The sequence below is a fragment of the Desmodus rotundus genome, chromosome 9 (assembly GCF_022682495.2).
Source record: "Desmodus rotundus isolate HL8 chromosome 9, HLdesRot8A.1, whole genome shotgun sequence".
Classification (NCBI taxonomy): Eukaryota; Metazoa; Chordata; class Mammalia; order Chiroptera; family Phyllostomidae; genus Desmodus; species Desmodus rotundus.
Window position 1 is genome coordinate 77,171,354 of NC_071395.1, and position 14,152 is coordinate 77,185,505.

The following is a 14,152-nucleotide window of genomic DNA, read 5'->3' on the forward strand; positions in this document are numbered from 1 at the left end:
GGGTGCTCCTTTGGGCTTGGGTCCACCCGGTCTTGCAGGTCTGAACTGCAGGCATGCTCGGCTGAGTCCAGGTCCAGCGTCTTTACGCTGGAGCCGAGCTTGAGGGGCAGACAGAGCAAGATGAGGGCAGAACCCTCTACTCCCTGTTTCTCTCCCCTGGTTTTACAGCTGCCCTGCCCACTTCTAATTCAATAGCTATTTTAAGCAAGTGGCTGCTATGAAGGCTTTCCAAAGTCTTGGTTTTAGCGAGACAACTCTTTGTCTTTTCTGATTCTTTTGTGACTTTACATAACTTTTAATTAAAAGACGTAATTATAGCAGGTACAACTGCGCGGCAAGGTTTGGGATTACAGGTAAGCAGCTCTCCCAGGTGACTCACTCAGCGATGGGATGATGAGAATCAGTGGTTTAATCCAGGGGATGCGAAGCGCGCGTCACAGAGGGCGGTTAGGAGGGTTGCGCGCTTTCTGCCAGGCGCTATGCTGGGTGCCCAGTGAGCATTATCTTATTCGATCTGCCAAACAACCCAGGGCCATAGGGGCCCATTTGTGGGAGAGGAGATTGGAAACAAAATTGATCCACACCGAGGGTGGCTACGAGCTTTCATCTGACCCGCCAGACCCCTCTGGAGCAGTGCAAGTGGAGAAGGCGGAGACTGCATTAACAGTCAGCAGGAAGCAGGGCTCCCCCAGGACAGCGGTCCATCCTTCTGTCCATCCTCTCAGATGTATTTCAACGTGCTGGCCACACAGAATATCCGTTCACCTCTCTCTCCAGCGACTACACAAGTCCTAGTCACCCCTCGGCAAAGGCTCCTCATAACCTACAGGATCAAGCCCAAGCTCTTGTCTGCTAGTCCAGCCTCGTCCCATACAGCCTGCTCTCCTAACCCAGGGTCCTCTGGCCCCACGGGCCTGGAGCTCCTGACAAAGTACCAGTTAGCACCTCCTGCCCACCTCTGCTCAGGGTGCCTCACCCACCGCTTTTCTCCTGGCTCAGGTGGGTACCACCTCCTCCAGGTGCCCTGTGCATTCTGCTACACCTGCACCAACCACGTTCTGATGTACGTGTTTGTGCATGTGTTCCCCCAGCAGAATCGAGGCTCCTTTCCGGCAGGGGCCAAATTGCACCCTGAATCAGGCTGGCGTGCTTCTCCTGCAGAGCCTGACCCGTGTGGGTGGGGCAAGAGCGAGGCTAACCTCATTGTCCCTGGCTATGCCTTCACTGTGCTCCAGGATTCTGCCTTTTCTGTCCTGTTTCTTTTCCTCCCCTGTCCTCAAGGACTGCTTCTTGGGCTTTTGTGATGTAGAGTCAAGAGACAGGGATGGGGGTGGGGGTGCTGTGGTCCACATACCTCTTTTACAGTATTGGAGAGATACAAGTAAAGGCCTGACTTCGCAATCGTTTTTCAGGTCCTGGACTGCGTTTCTATGATCGTGACTCCACTGAGCCCAGACACAATTGGTGGCGGTTCTAGAAGCATTTGCGTGTTTTTGACTCACTGACTGACTAAACACCAACCCCGTGGGTCCCCAGACGGAGTGGGAGGTGCAGGAGGCAGCTGCAAAGGCATCAGGGAGGAATCTGTCCCCCTGCCCACCCCCGGAGGCAGGGGGTGGGGGCCGGCAGCCAGTGAAGCAGTGGGAATCCCTTGGGAGAGCAAGGTGACTGGTCTCACATTGGTTTCCCCATCTTTCTGCCAGAGATGCTTCAGGACGATGACCTATTTACCCCTCCCGACCTGGAGGGTCCCATCTCTCCCACGCTTGACGTGCAGGATCTTCATAAATCTGGGGCAGGCAGGACATGGGGCCCCATGGCGTTCAAACAGTGCCAGGATCTTTGGTGCTAACGGGCGGATGCCAAAAAAGCACAAAAGTACCAATAACTCCACAGAGGCAATGGGTAGGAATGTCCCAGGACCTGGGTCACAGGGGCAAACTCATGTATCACATTTCTTTACCCTCCTCCCCTCCTGTCACCTGTCGTACCTGGTCACAGCATTAGGTTGGGAGTGGGCGTGTGTTTTAACTGCAAGAAAGCTGTGCTGGGCTGCACACTGGGAGAGCGGTTTTCATGGGGGGGGGTATGCCTTGTCCAAAGCATCAACCCTGGGGGTGGGTTCAGGTGCCATGTCGCCTAGATCCCTTGGGGCTCCTATGTTGCACCAGGTTTTGAAAAAATAAAACCTCCTCAAGTTACAGTTGCTTGGCTTGTTCTTTGTCTCCTTTTACAGACCCCAAAGGGCTGCAGACACGGAACGGGGGGATAGCCCCAGGTGACAAGGAGCTCACAGAGGCATCTCAGGGCAGAGAAGCAGCCAGCCGAGACGCACTCTCTTTGGGGGTACATCTCCCTGGGCTCAAGCATCTCTGCTCCCTGTGTCTAGGATCTTGAGGTGGGGCCGGGCCTCGGCGCTTCAAGGGCTCTGTGAGACCCAAACTTTGGCTAATTTGCCATTCAGCTGCCGTAGCCACCTTCCTGCCTGCAGAGCAGCTGTGACTGTAAATCTTTCAGGTCTATGAACAAAGCGTTTAGCCTCATATATCTTTCGGCCCTTGCTCTTCCATCCTCAACAAAACGCTGTATGTCTGAAGGCTGATTTTCTCCCCCTCTAATTCCCCCAAGGTGGAGTCTAGGAGAGCTTGGTGATGAATTCTTGTATGCTGCTCACATCTGATTTTTCAGGTTGGAGATGGGAAAACCCCAGGAGGAAGACTGTCTCAAGCACTTCCCCAAGGAGGTGTCACCAAATGGATTTACCTGGGCTTTGCCACGAGGCAGGGAGGATGCAAGGCCCTCCCCTCCACAGGCCTGACCCCTGGACCCCTTGCTTGGGGCCTGGCATCCCTGAGATTTCCCCAGCCTGCCCCAGAAGGGCTGTCTGCTGCTGAAGATGAAAGCCAGCACCAGCCATGCCTGCTCCTCTGGGGATCAGCCAGCTTTCCCCCACCCTCCACCCCTGGCTCACTCTTGGATGAATTTGCAATTTGACTGTCTCCATGGAAACTCAAGAGTTTTGGCACATGAAGGTGGGGGGAAGCCTTCCCTTTTGTAAAGTCTTTCCAGAACGCCTGAGAGGACAGGTGTGACAGCTGCAGCCCTGTGGAGACACCTGGCCTGGGACGGTCCAGGGGACTGGCGGGACACTGGCCACTTGACCTCACAGGCCTGCACTTGGATTGAGGGGACTGGATTCCTGGCTCTGTTCTGCCACCACCTCTCTCTGTGACCCTGGGCACCATCTCTCAGGGCTTCATCACACGCCACCCGGACAGCTGCTCCGGGTGGGATTCTAGAGTTCAGGCCTGCTTTGTTCCATCAGTGGAGAGACCCCAGTGCCCCTCTCTGGCTGAGAGGTGGAGAGATGCGACGTCCGGACCACACAACATCCGCCCGCCCGGCACAAGGGCAGCGGCAGCCCAGGAGCTTGGGAGGCACTCGCGCGCTGCTGCTGCTCTGCTCGGAAGCTCCCAAAGCCCCCAGACATTATGGGAATTAGAGAGGAAGAGAGATATTTTCAGCAAACACTCTGCCAAGGCAAAGCAGATGGTGGAAAGTTTTGCATACTAAAAACAACAAATTTTTTTTTTAATGTAAAGGAAAAATGATAAGGCCCCGGGGAATGCATAGACATCCCCAATTAGCCTTACGCAGCCCACCAAGCTGGCACGGCTGCGGAGAAGAGTCCCACGCTGTGCCCACTGAGTCAGGTGAGGGCGGGGCCCACAGCCTGGGATCCTACAGAGATGCCTGGCAAGTCTGGGGCTCCATTTGGTGGCAGCAAAAGGGAAGTGTGGGGTGGTGACGAGGGACCAGCTCTGAGTCAGAGAGACCGAGTTCTGCCCTGGCTCCGCTACTTCCCGGTCATGTAACCTGGGGCCAGTTTCTTCACATATCTGTGCTCAGCAGGTCCACCCATGAACTGGGGGACAAAGGGTCCCTTTTGGGGTTGTTGTGAGTGTTAAAAGGGGTCACGCAGGTGGCGTCTGGTGCATGGCAGGTGCTTGATAAAAGGGAGCTATTTTACTCGAGGGGGCCGCCTAAAATCATGGCCCACACCCCCTGGCGCAGGGCTTGCCTCTGGGGTCACCGATGCCAAGGCCAACCTCACGGGGTGGACTCACTTTTTCCAGGGGCGCTTATGCTCCCAAGTTGTGCTTCATGGGACGCTGAGGACACTACGTGTCTTCAAGGGCCGTTTGGAGGCCGAGCTGGGATCTGAACCCAGGCCTTCCTCTCGTGGGAATCCCTGCTCTTTCCCGCTCAGCTGGTGTGCAGGGCACCTCTGGTGCAGCCTCCCCAGAACAGCTCTGCTCCCTCAGAAGCCAGGCAGGCCAGGCGTCCTCTGTTTCCCTACAGGCCCTTCCTGGCTTTCTCTCTGGGCCCTTTGCCCGTTAGAGGCGGGGGCCTCAATGTGGAGAGAGAGACTTCTGTTCCCTCCCAGCACCTACGGTTGATTTCTCTGTCCTGGACGCTCCTGGGCACATACTTTCATCTCTCCAGACCTCGACCGTCTCCTCGGCAAAATGGAGACAGTAGTAACTGCCAGTAAAGTAAGGCCAAGTATGGCAGAGGGCACTGCAAGTTTAAAAAGCTATACAAGCCTACAAAATTTTTAATAAAGTCCTCACCTGAGGATACGTTTATTGATTTTAGAGAGAGGAGGGAGAGAAAGACAGACAGAGCAACATCGATGTGAGAGAGATTGACTGTTTGCCTTCTCTACGCATCCCAGCTGGGGATGGAACCCTGCAATCCGGGTATGTGCTCTGACCGGGAATCGAACCGGCAATCTTTTGTTGTCTAGGACGATGGTCCAACCAGCTGAGCCAACTGGCCAAGGCGAGCCTGTAAATATTTTTTAAAATTTGAATCCTATTCATCTTCTAGGAACCCATCTGAATTGAGCCTCTACTGAAGTCCCTCCAGGCCTGGAGGGAGGGGGTGGGGGCAGGCTCCCCTTTGCTGTCCCCATGACTGCCTGGCATTGACTTTCTTTTCCTACGAATGCCTGCCTTGACTTCCCCAACTGTCCCTGGCGCGACTCGAGGGAGGGGATACATCTTAATCCACATCTGGGGCCTGCCCTCAAGCCCCCAACCCTGGGCCTCGGCCGGAGCGGGCACTCAGGATATACTTGCTGACTGTCTGCAGAGCCCTCCCGGGGACAGGACACCTCACGGCGCAGAGCCAGGAGGCCGGACAGTGGTCAGCACGGCGGTGGCAGCCAGCTCCATCTCCAGAAGGGCTGGGCTTTCCACCAAGCAGGCACCTCCTCCCAGCTTCCTTCTGAAGGACACTCAAGTGGGACGAGCCAGGCAGCTGGTGGCCTCAGCCTGAGCCAGGGACAGGCTAAAGGGGGAGGGGCTGTCTGAGACCAGTTGCCATGGACACAAGATGAGTGGGCCTTGGTGGGGCGGGGGGGGGGGGTGGTTGAGGGGCAAGGAGAGCACTGTTCACACAGAGCCTGCGGTCTTTCCAAGCCCGAGCTGAGGCCCTGCCAGAGAAACAGGTCCTTCCTTTGTTTTGGAAACTCTCTTCCTGGCCCTGGAGAGTCGGGGCCTGGACCGGGGAAAGGTGGCCCCAAGCCGGGAACCTGTCCTCATAGGGATGGGCCAGGCGGTGGCCAGAGAGGCTTACAGCCTCCTTCCCCGTCAGACCCCGGGGTCAGGAGATCCAGGTGACCTTCACTGGCCATCTGCCTGCCCACCCGGAGCCTCATTGCTTTATCTGTGAGGTGGGGAGGGTCACAGGGAACCCTCCTTCCTTGTCCCCCTTCCAGGCTGCCAAAGGGGACACCAGCAGGGATAGCCCAGACCAGGCTGGGAATTCAGAGCTGGAGACTGGAGGGTTTTCTGTGCTTGTTTATTCATTTGCCATTGATTTTAATTAAGTCCCTCCTTCAGACTCACAGACAGGAGGCACCGGATAATGAAGACAAATCCTCAAATCAATAGTGATATAGTCGCCAGCACCAAAATCCTGTGGTCCTATTCTTGCTTGAGGTTCTCCACATAGAACAGGAGATAGGTGGATGGAAGATAAGAATAGCTCCCTTTAGAGAGAATGTGATACCCTGAAAGAGAGCCAGCGAGTGTTCAGGGGGAGGGGGTCAGGGAGGGCTTCCTGGAAGAGGTGACATTTAAAGACAGGCTGACAGGCTTGGTTTATAGGTAGAAATGCTGGAACCTGTGTGGGCCTGGCATCTGTGACAGGGAATAGGAAAGGCAAAGTCCAGAGGCGGGCTTCTCTGGGGCCAGAACAGCCCTGCTGGCTCAAGAGAAAGACTCTAGGCTCAGGCACTTAAGGGACAAGGGACTAGTCTGGTTTAGCTGTGCTCTGCACTGCTCCTCTCTGGCAGATCATTGCTTCTGATGTATGGCAGCGATGAAGCCAAGCAAGTGTGCGCTTCCTGCCTGTTCCTTTGCTGGGATGAACAACGTGCCTCCGTTAGTTCCTTAACTTCAGCTCTCCATCCTTCTGTCTCTATCTTTTCCTTCGTCTCTCTGTGCTTCTCTTGCTGATGTTTACAAAACTCTCTGCATCTCCGTCTGTCTCTGTATCTGCTCTCAGGCCTCTCCTCCACATGCCTTTGGGTCCGGCCTTCCTGGCCTCTGGGCTTGCCCCTCACCTGGCGTGGAACCTCAGCCCCTGCTTGGCCGGTGGACTCAGTGCTGGGAACAGGAGGGTAGGGATGGGCTGCCGGGTTTGCCTGGTCCCTCCCTCCTGTATGGAGGTCAGGGGGTGCAGAGAACCACCCAGTCTCTGTGGCTGAGCCTGGACCAGCAAAGGGAGATCAGCTTTGGCCTGTCTGAGTGGCCGCCTCCACCCCGTGACGGGCAGAAGGCCCCGGGTGGAGTTGCTGAGCTGAGGGGAGCTCGTGCTGCTCTCTCCTAAGGCTTTGTTGGAGTCAGACAGGACAGGTGGTCCGGATTTATTCACTTCACCCAGCTCCCCAAAGGCTGAAAAATCTAGAGTGGGCAGAATTAAGCTGTAGGTTTACTTGGTGAGACAGGTGAGCGGCCACGGAGGATGTGCTTTATTGCACAAGGCGGAGCCTAGCCCAGGTCTGGCACTCGTGAGCTGAACCAAAGCCAGAGTCTGACTCGGGGGACTGGGCCCTGCGTTCCTATTTCAGCTCAGACCGGGGGCAAGGAGCCCCCAGACCTCACTTTGCAGCTGGAATCAACCAATCAGCTGGGGCTATCATCAGGTTCGGGCAAATTTGAAGCGACAGCCATGCCCCTGACCTCAGTAGTGTGGCTAATGAGGGCCTTCTGGTCTTAAAAATTAATCCCCAAGCCGCCAAGACAGGCAGGGGGCTGCTGGGGGCAGGGGTGGGGCAAAGGCAATTTCCTGAAGCCCAGGGCTTCTGTTCTGGGGTTGGCTCCTCCATTCATACCCACCAGCACTCGGCTAGTGTTTGGCTTCACCACGGGCCCTGAAGGTCAGGACAAATTAGTGCGCATGGGCTTCGCCTTGGAAACACAGCTACCTGAGATGTGGCCAGGCCGCCCCTTCCCTGGGCCTTAGGGGAAGGGCAGAGTTTCCGAACGCTGCGGGTTTCTCTTTCCATCATGCCAAGATCGTGGTATAAGTTATTTAACCTCTTCATGCCTTAGTTTCCCTTTCTATAAAATGGGGCAATAGCATGCCCCCCACACAGGTGGCCAGGGGATTACCTGAAATAGTGGCTGCACGGCCCCCAGCACAGCCTTCCACCAGCGACTGTAAAACCCCCGGCAGCTGCTAGTGTTGCTGTTTTGTTTTTTTTTTTTTAAAGATTTCATTTACTTATTTTTTAGAGAAAAGGGAAGGAGAAAGAGGGAGAGAAACATCCATGTGTGGCTGCCTCTCACATGCCCCCAACTGGGGACCTGGCCTGCAACCCAGGCATGTGCCCTGACTGGGAATTTAACTGGCAACCCCTTGGTTCACAGGCCTGCGCTCAATCCACTGCGCTACACCAGCCAGGGCTAGTGTTGTTGTTTTAATCTGGCCACTCGACACTGAGGTCTGAGGCCGGCTTCCTTCACCTGCACAGGGCACATGGTACTCAGGCCCTCAGCTGAACCCAGCAGAAAGACAGCTACACAAGAAGACCAATGACTGGCCGGCGGTCAGTGTTTGCCCAAGTGGGGCCCGCTGTGGGCTCGAGCATCCCATGCCCTTCTCCTGACCTTGGTGGGCTGGATGGCATTCAGTTCCCCAAATGACTGGCAGGAGCCACAGACAGGGCTGCCTGACCATGATTTTTTTGTTCAATTATTTTCTGGACCCAGGCAGCAGACCTACACTATGAGGAGCTGAGTCCGTGGGTCTCAGGAGCCCGGCTGGACACACAGCACCCTTTGCAGATGGTTCAAAGACAGCTTCTCCCTCCCTCCTCTCCAAATAGTCCTTGCTGGCTCACGCGTCTGTGTGTGTATTTGGTGGTTTCTATTATTTATATTATATTATATTATATATATAATTTGGTGGTTTCTATTCTATTCTATATATTTATTAAATACATATATTTTTATATATATCTCGCCCTGGAGAGGCAGCTCAGTTGGTTATAGTGTGGTCCTGATATGCCAAGGTTGGGGGTTTGATGCCCTGGTCTCGGCATATACCAATAAATGCATAAATAAGTGGAATAACAAATTTATGTCCCTCTCTCTCAAATCAGTAAAACATATTTAAAAAAACACCTCAGGCACTTCTAGCTCCGCAGGATTCTAGAACCTGTACAAGGAGTAGAGCGGCCGGAGGCGGGGAAGGTGATAATTCAGCACAGAACGAGACCCCAGGGACAGGACTTTCAAAGGGAGAGTCAGCCCGCCCAGGAGCACTGAGCAGACACAGGCACAGCGTGCGGGGGAGGGGCATGAGGGTGCTGGGTGGGTTGGACGGATCTCACTGGCAGCACGGAGCAGGACTGCTTGTGCGAGTGCGTGAGTGTGAGCGTGAGCGGGGAGGGCGGGGCCAGTGCGGGAATGGGGGTGCTCTTCCCAGTAGAGGCAGCCTCAGCGCATGATCTGGGAGCTACTCTACCTCCTGCCAGAAATTCTTCCACGAAGTTTCATCCCTCGGCTTTGGAACTCTAGGATATGAAAGCTGCAAGACCACAAACTCCCTGTCCCTGCCTTTCATCCCCATCCTCCTCATGAGGAAACCAAGACCCCCCAAACCCCAGCTTTCCTGCCTGGCACCCCCATTAGCACACATCAGCTTGGCAGGTCCTGACCCCTTATCACAGGTGGCAAACACAAGGCCTGTCGGCGCCCGAATCCGGCCCTCCACCTTGTTTTATCCAGTCCGGCACCTTGTTTCTACCTGGCAGCGCTGAGTTCTTGCTTAACTGTTAAGGAGTAGTTACATTTATACAGTCCTAAGATTACATTAGGCCCTTTGAAGGCAACCACAAGGCTGATGTGGCCCTCGGTGAAAATGAGTTTGACAGCCCTGAATTGGTGAGGCCTGGGAGGCGATGGCGCAGAGCTACCACGGGCAGGCTTTGTGGGTCTGAATAGGGAGAAGAGACACAGAGGTGTGGCAGGGTCAGGCTGCTGTCTTCCACCGCTCAGGTGGAAGGGTCCGTGAGCGAAGTGGGCTGCCTGTGGGAACGCTTCACTGCCACAGAGAAGTGGGCCCACTTTCCTGCAACAGGTATCCTTTCATAGGGATGTGGAAACAAGACCTACTTTAATTCCTTCTTAATAATCCCACAGAGGCAGTGATCAAAGAGTGCCAAAGACAAGAGGGAGGGGAGGGACTGTGGCAGACCAGAGACCCCATGCCCTGTGTGCAGGGGAAGCGGCTTCTCAGCCTTACTCACTCAGCCTGTCCCATTTTTCCAGGGAGTGGCAGTATGGGCAGGCCTTCCGATTTCAAAAAAGAAGCCAGAACCACTCCATATTCTTTTAAATGAGAATTCTCTACATTTTAAAAAGTTGTCAATGAATTTAGAGCACTGAGCCAGATCGAGTCGCTGCTCCGCCAGCTTGCGACCTGTAACAGCGGCAGAGGTCCAACCCTCCAAGGACAGATGGCACCCCAACTCCCCGCACGGAAGCCCTCCTCCTGCTTCGCTCTGCCCGCTTCTCCAAGCCTCAGCCAGCCTGGCCCCCTGCGCACAGCACACACTCCCAGCTGCTCCTAAGGCTGCAGGAAGTTCATGCACCACATCCAGGCTGCCGTGGCAGACGTGGCAAGTCCAGAGCCTGCTGGGGAAACACTGGGGTGAGTGGGGTGGCTGGGAGAGGGCAGCTGAGTCCTCTGAGGAGCTTTGGAAATGTTAATTTCTCGGGAACAGAAAAAGAAGGAAGGTGGCATAGCAACAGCTGGCTCTGGGCAGTGAGCAATCCTGTCTGAAAATAAAACATTTTACAATCCACAACTGTGGCTCATTAAGAATGAATGGATCTACTGGTATAAATAGCATGCTGCGTTAAGAAGTCAGGAAACAGCATATGCGTTTGATGGAAAAACGGCTGCCACGGAACTGCTTATTAGCTTAGTCGGCTGCAGCTTTGTGCTAAGTAGACAGAGGTCTCGGGTTTAAGGCTTTCATGGGCTGCGTAGCTTTCTCCATCTTGGACTGTAGAATGTATCTCTGTCCCCCAAGCCGTGGCTATAATATGGGGGCATAACTCTGGATACACACTAACAAGCCCATAGTGAGTTTATCAACCCATTATTACCTAGGTTCTGCTTGAATGCTCCCAGTGACAGGGAGCTCACTACTACTCTGTCAGATACAAACACCCAATTTTGTAGTTCAATGGCTATTGAGCAAAAGACACAAATTTCCCCCTGCTCTGTCCCAGCTCTGCTTTGGGGGAAAGCAGCACTAACTGGCCATGCCATCTATTATGTCTGATGGGATACAGGCTAGTTGCAAACAGAGGCGGCATAAGCAGAAAGGAACCAGGCCAATCCCTTCCCTGCTGAGTGGGGCCCTGAGAGTGGGGGCAGATGTTGAGACTGAAGGGCATACAGAGAGTACAAGCTCCCGAGCAGGCAGAGGCTGGGGGATAAAGCTGGTCCAAGAGTTCCCTGAGAAGAAGGGAACACTTCTGTCCCCACTCCTGCCACACTCCTGTCCCCAAAGGCCTCAAAAGCCTTTGTCTCTGTTTCTGCCTCTGGGAGACCTTCCTCTGCCACCCGGCAGCCATGCCCCGACTTGAGCTGGGCCTCAGTGGCTCTGCCCCGTGCAACCCCAAATCCTCCCACTAAGTCCAAAAGAAGGAAGCAAGCGTGTGTAGCGATTTGGGCAAGAGCTTTACTCTGAACTGCACTCAGAGGGGAGGCGTGTGGGCCAGGATTCAGAAGCCTGGGTGCCAGGCCCTCTTGGCCGCAGACTACGTGACCTTGGGCAGGTTCCCCACTCTCCATCCATCACTAAGCGTCAATTTCGCCGCTTATAGCTGCCCCACCGGCTGTTCCGAGCATCAGATGAGATAATGACCGTGAGTCACGGAGCTCTGGCTGAAGCCGGCACAGCACCAGTGACTAGGCTTTTCCAGGGAGCAGGAGATGGTGGCCCAGGGGTGGGAGGAAAGGCGAGGGATGGCCCATTTGGGAAGGATACCCCCGTATGCATTTGTAGGCTGAGTTGGGACCAGACTGCTCGACCCAAACTGCCCCAAAGCTTGCTTTCACTGGTCTGCAAACAGAACCACAGTTTAGAATTTTAAAAAAATTATTTAAAATCTATCAGACCAATGAAGTGATAATGAAACTCCTATTTTTCTTAAAACCACTCATCTGGAACAAAGCCAAGACTTGAGTACTTTTTCAGAACAGTCCTTGAAGTGAACTGGCAAGTCATTCTGTTCAAATCCATCCAGGAAGCTGGTACTCTGCTCAGGGGGATGCCTGAGGCCAGGGGGTGGGAGGCTTCCCACTGCTGAGGATCCTGGGGAGGAACCGTGGGACCCAGGGCTCAATGCAGACCAGGAAGTTAATTCACCTCAAGGTGACAGGGAGCTCAAGGCACCTGCCTGTGCTTGTCTGGGGACTTTTGGGGTCTGGGCTGGAGGACAAAGTGGAAAGGACTTCCCAAACCACCAGGCCACAGGGCCTGTCAAAGGCTTTGGATGATGGCCCCTCCCCTCCTGGCCTCAGGCTCCCTGGGAGAGGCGAACACAGCAAATCCCAGAGGACAGTCTCCTAGGAGCCCTAGCTCTCTGCTCCCACCGGAGAAGAGGACATACGTCCCAGAAAGCCCACTGAACACTGTCTGGACTCGTGACCTGGGGCTTCAGTCCTCCCCGCACACCTCCCCCTTCAGGCACTCAGCCACAGCTGGGGAAGGCTGGGCAGGCCAGCCACAGGACAGACCCAGGCAGAGGTGGCTCCTGGTCACAGCACTGGGGCTGAAGAAAACAAGAAGCCCCATCACAAATCCAGTGTGAGACTGATTTCCACACGCAGTGACTTCAGTCAGATTCATTCAAGTCTCCAGCTCTCGTAGGAAACGAGGCTCCCCCGCCCCCCGCCTCCCCCCCTCCCCCGCAACCTTGCCCACTTTTATTATAATGAAGGGCTGCAGAAGCTGAAGGCTTCATTTCCCAGTGTCCCCCTTGATCTTTTCTTCCTTTCTTTCCAGTGATGGCTGGAACTGCAGCAGCTGTCAAGGGGCCATGAGAGAAAGAGCAAGGCCTGCAAAGACATGTCGTGATGTCACCGAGCTGCTGAACCGGCTGCAGTTGCCTTCCTCTACGAAAAAAATGTAATCTCTTATTGCCCCCAAATGCAAGACTCACACGGTATCCCCGACTCCTACTCCTCCACACACAGCTCCAGGGAGGGAATCCAGATCAAAGGAAAGAAACCTGCAGAAGAGGCGGGCCCAGCTGCAAAGGGATTAAGACCCAAGAGACTGAAGTACTGGTCTCACCATTTCCACCTTATATTTCACAAGGGAACAGAGATACCTGGGAGTATACAAAAGCTGACTTTACTGATTGCTGCCATAAACTGGGAGCGGCAATCACTTGCCAGGAGAAATCAGCATGGAGCCCACACTCTGTCAGGACTGACTGGCTGGGAGGGTGGAGACCTCTCCCCAGGGTAGCCAGGTCAGGCCCCGGGCTAGTCCCCAGGAGAAACTCAGGTCTCACAGTGCCCTGCCCATCCCTGAATTAGGAATGAATGTCCTGCTCCGAGCAAGCTTGTAGGGGGCTCCCCAAAGGGGCCTGCGGGCAAACCCTGGACCAAAGTCGACACCCTGTCCTGAGGAGGGGGTAGCAAACTCAGGCAGTCGGCCCACCTGTCCCATGGGTGCCGGAGTGTCACTAGCTCTGTTTGAGATAACCCGGAGGGGAAAATACGGCCAATCTTTACCTAATACATTCACTGTGCTATTTTTAACACGTAGAAGTTTAATCTATTTGCAATGTGTTTCTGGACGCACATGGACTAGGATGGGAGTCCAATTATGCTCTGGTTGTTATGCAAAACCTGTTATTTTCCCTTGGAGTGGAAAAGCTACCAATGCTCAGCTCCCATACATTCTTAGGTCTATTATTTCTCTATTCAGGTCCACTTCTCTATTTATTTATTCTATTTATTCTGGTGTGAACACTCTACTGTTTCTATTGATTAAAGTAAGTTTAGAGTAAGCTTTAACATTTGGTCAGGCAATTCCTCCCCTTACCCTTGCTATTTAAAAAATATATATTTTGTTAAACTACTCTTGAACTTCCTGATGAATTTTTTTATTGAAATATAATTCATGTACCATAAAATTCACCCTTTGAAAGTTCACCATTAAGTCCTGGCCGGTGTGGCTCAGTGGGTTGAGTGCCAGCCTGTGAACTGAAAGGTCACCAGTTCGATTACCAGCCAGGGCACACGCCCGGGTTGTGGGCCAGGTCCCCAGTTGGGGATGTGCGAGAGGCAGCTGATTGATGATGTTTCTCTCCCTTTCTCCCTCCCTTCTCCTCTCTCTCTAAAAATAAATAAAATATTAAAAAAAAAAGGACACAATTCAGTGGGTTTTTGGTATCTTCATAAAGTCATGCAACCACCACCATCTAATTCCGGAACATTTTCATCTCTTTTGAAAGACCCTGCACCCACTAGCAGTTCCTCCCCGTTCCCCACGCTCCGGCCCATCTTCCCAGCTCCCGCCCATCCATGGGCTGCTCTCTGTCTC

The 14,152-nt window shown here is 54.0% G+C and overlaps 1 protein-coding gene across 1 annotated transcript in view; it reads right to left on the reverse strand.

Annotated features, from left to right (window-relative positions):
• The window catches only part of RPH3AL (rabphilin 3A like (without C2 domains)), a 132,298-nt gene that overhangs the window by 5,687 nt on the left and 112,459 nt on the right, over nt 1–14,152 (reverse strand).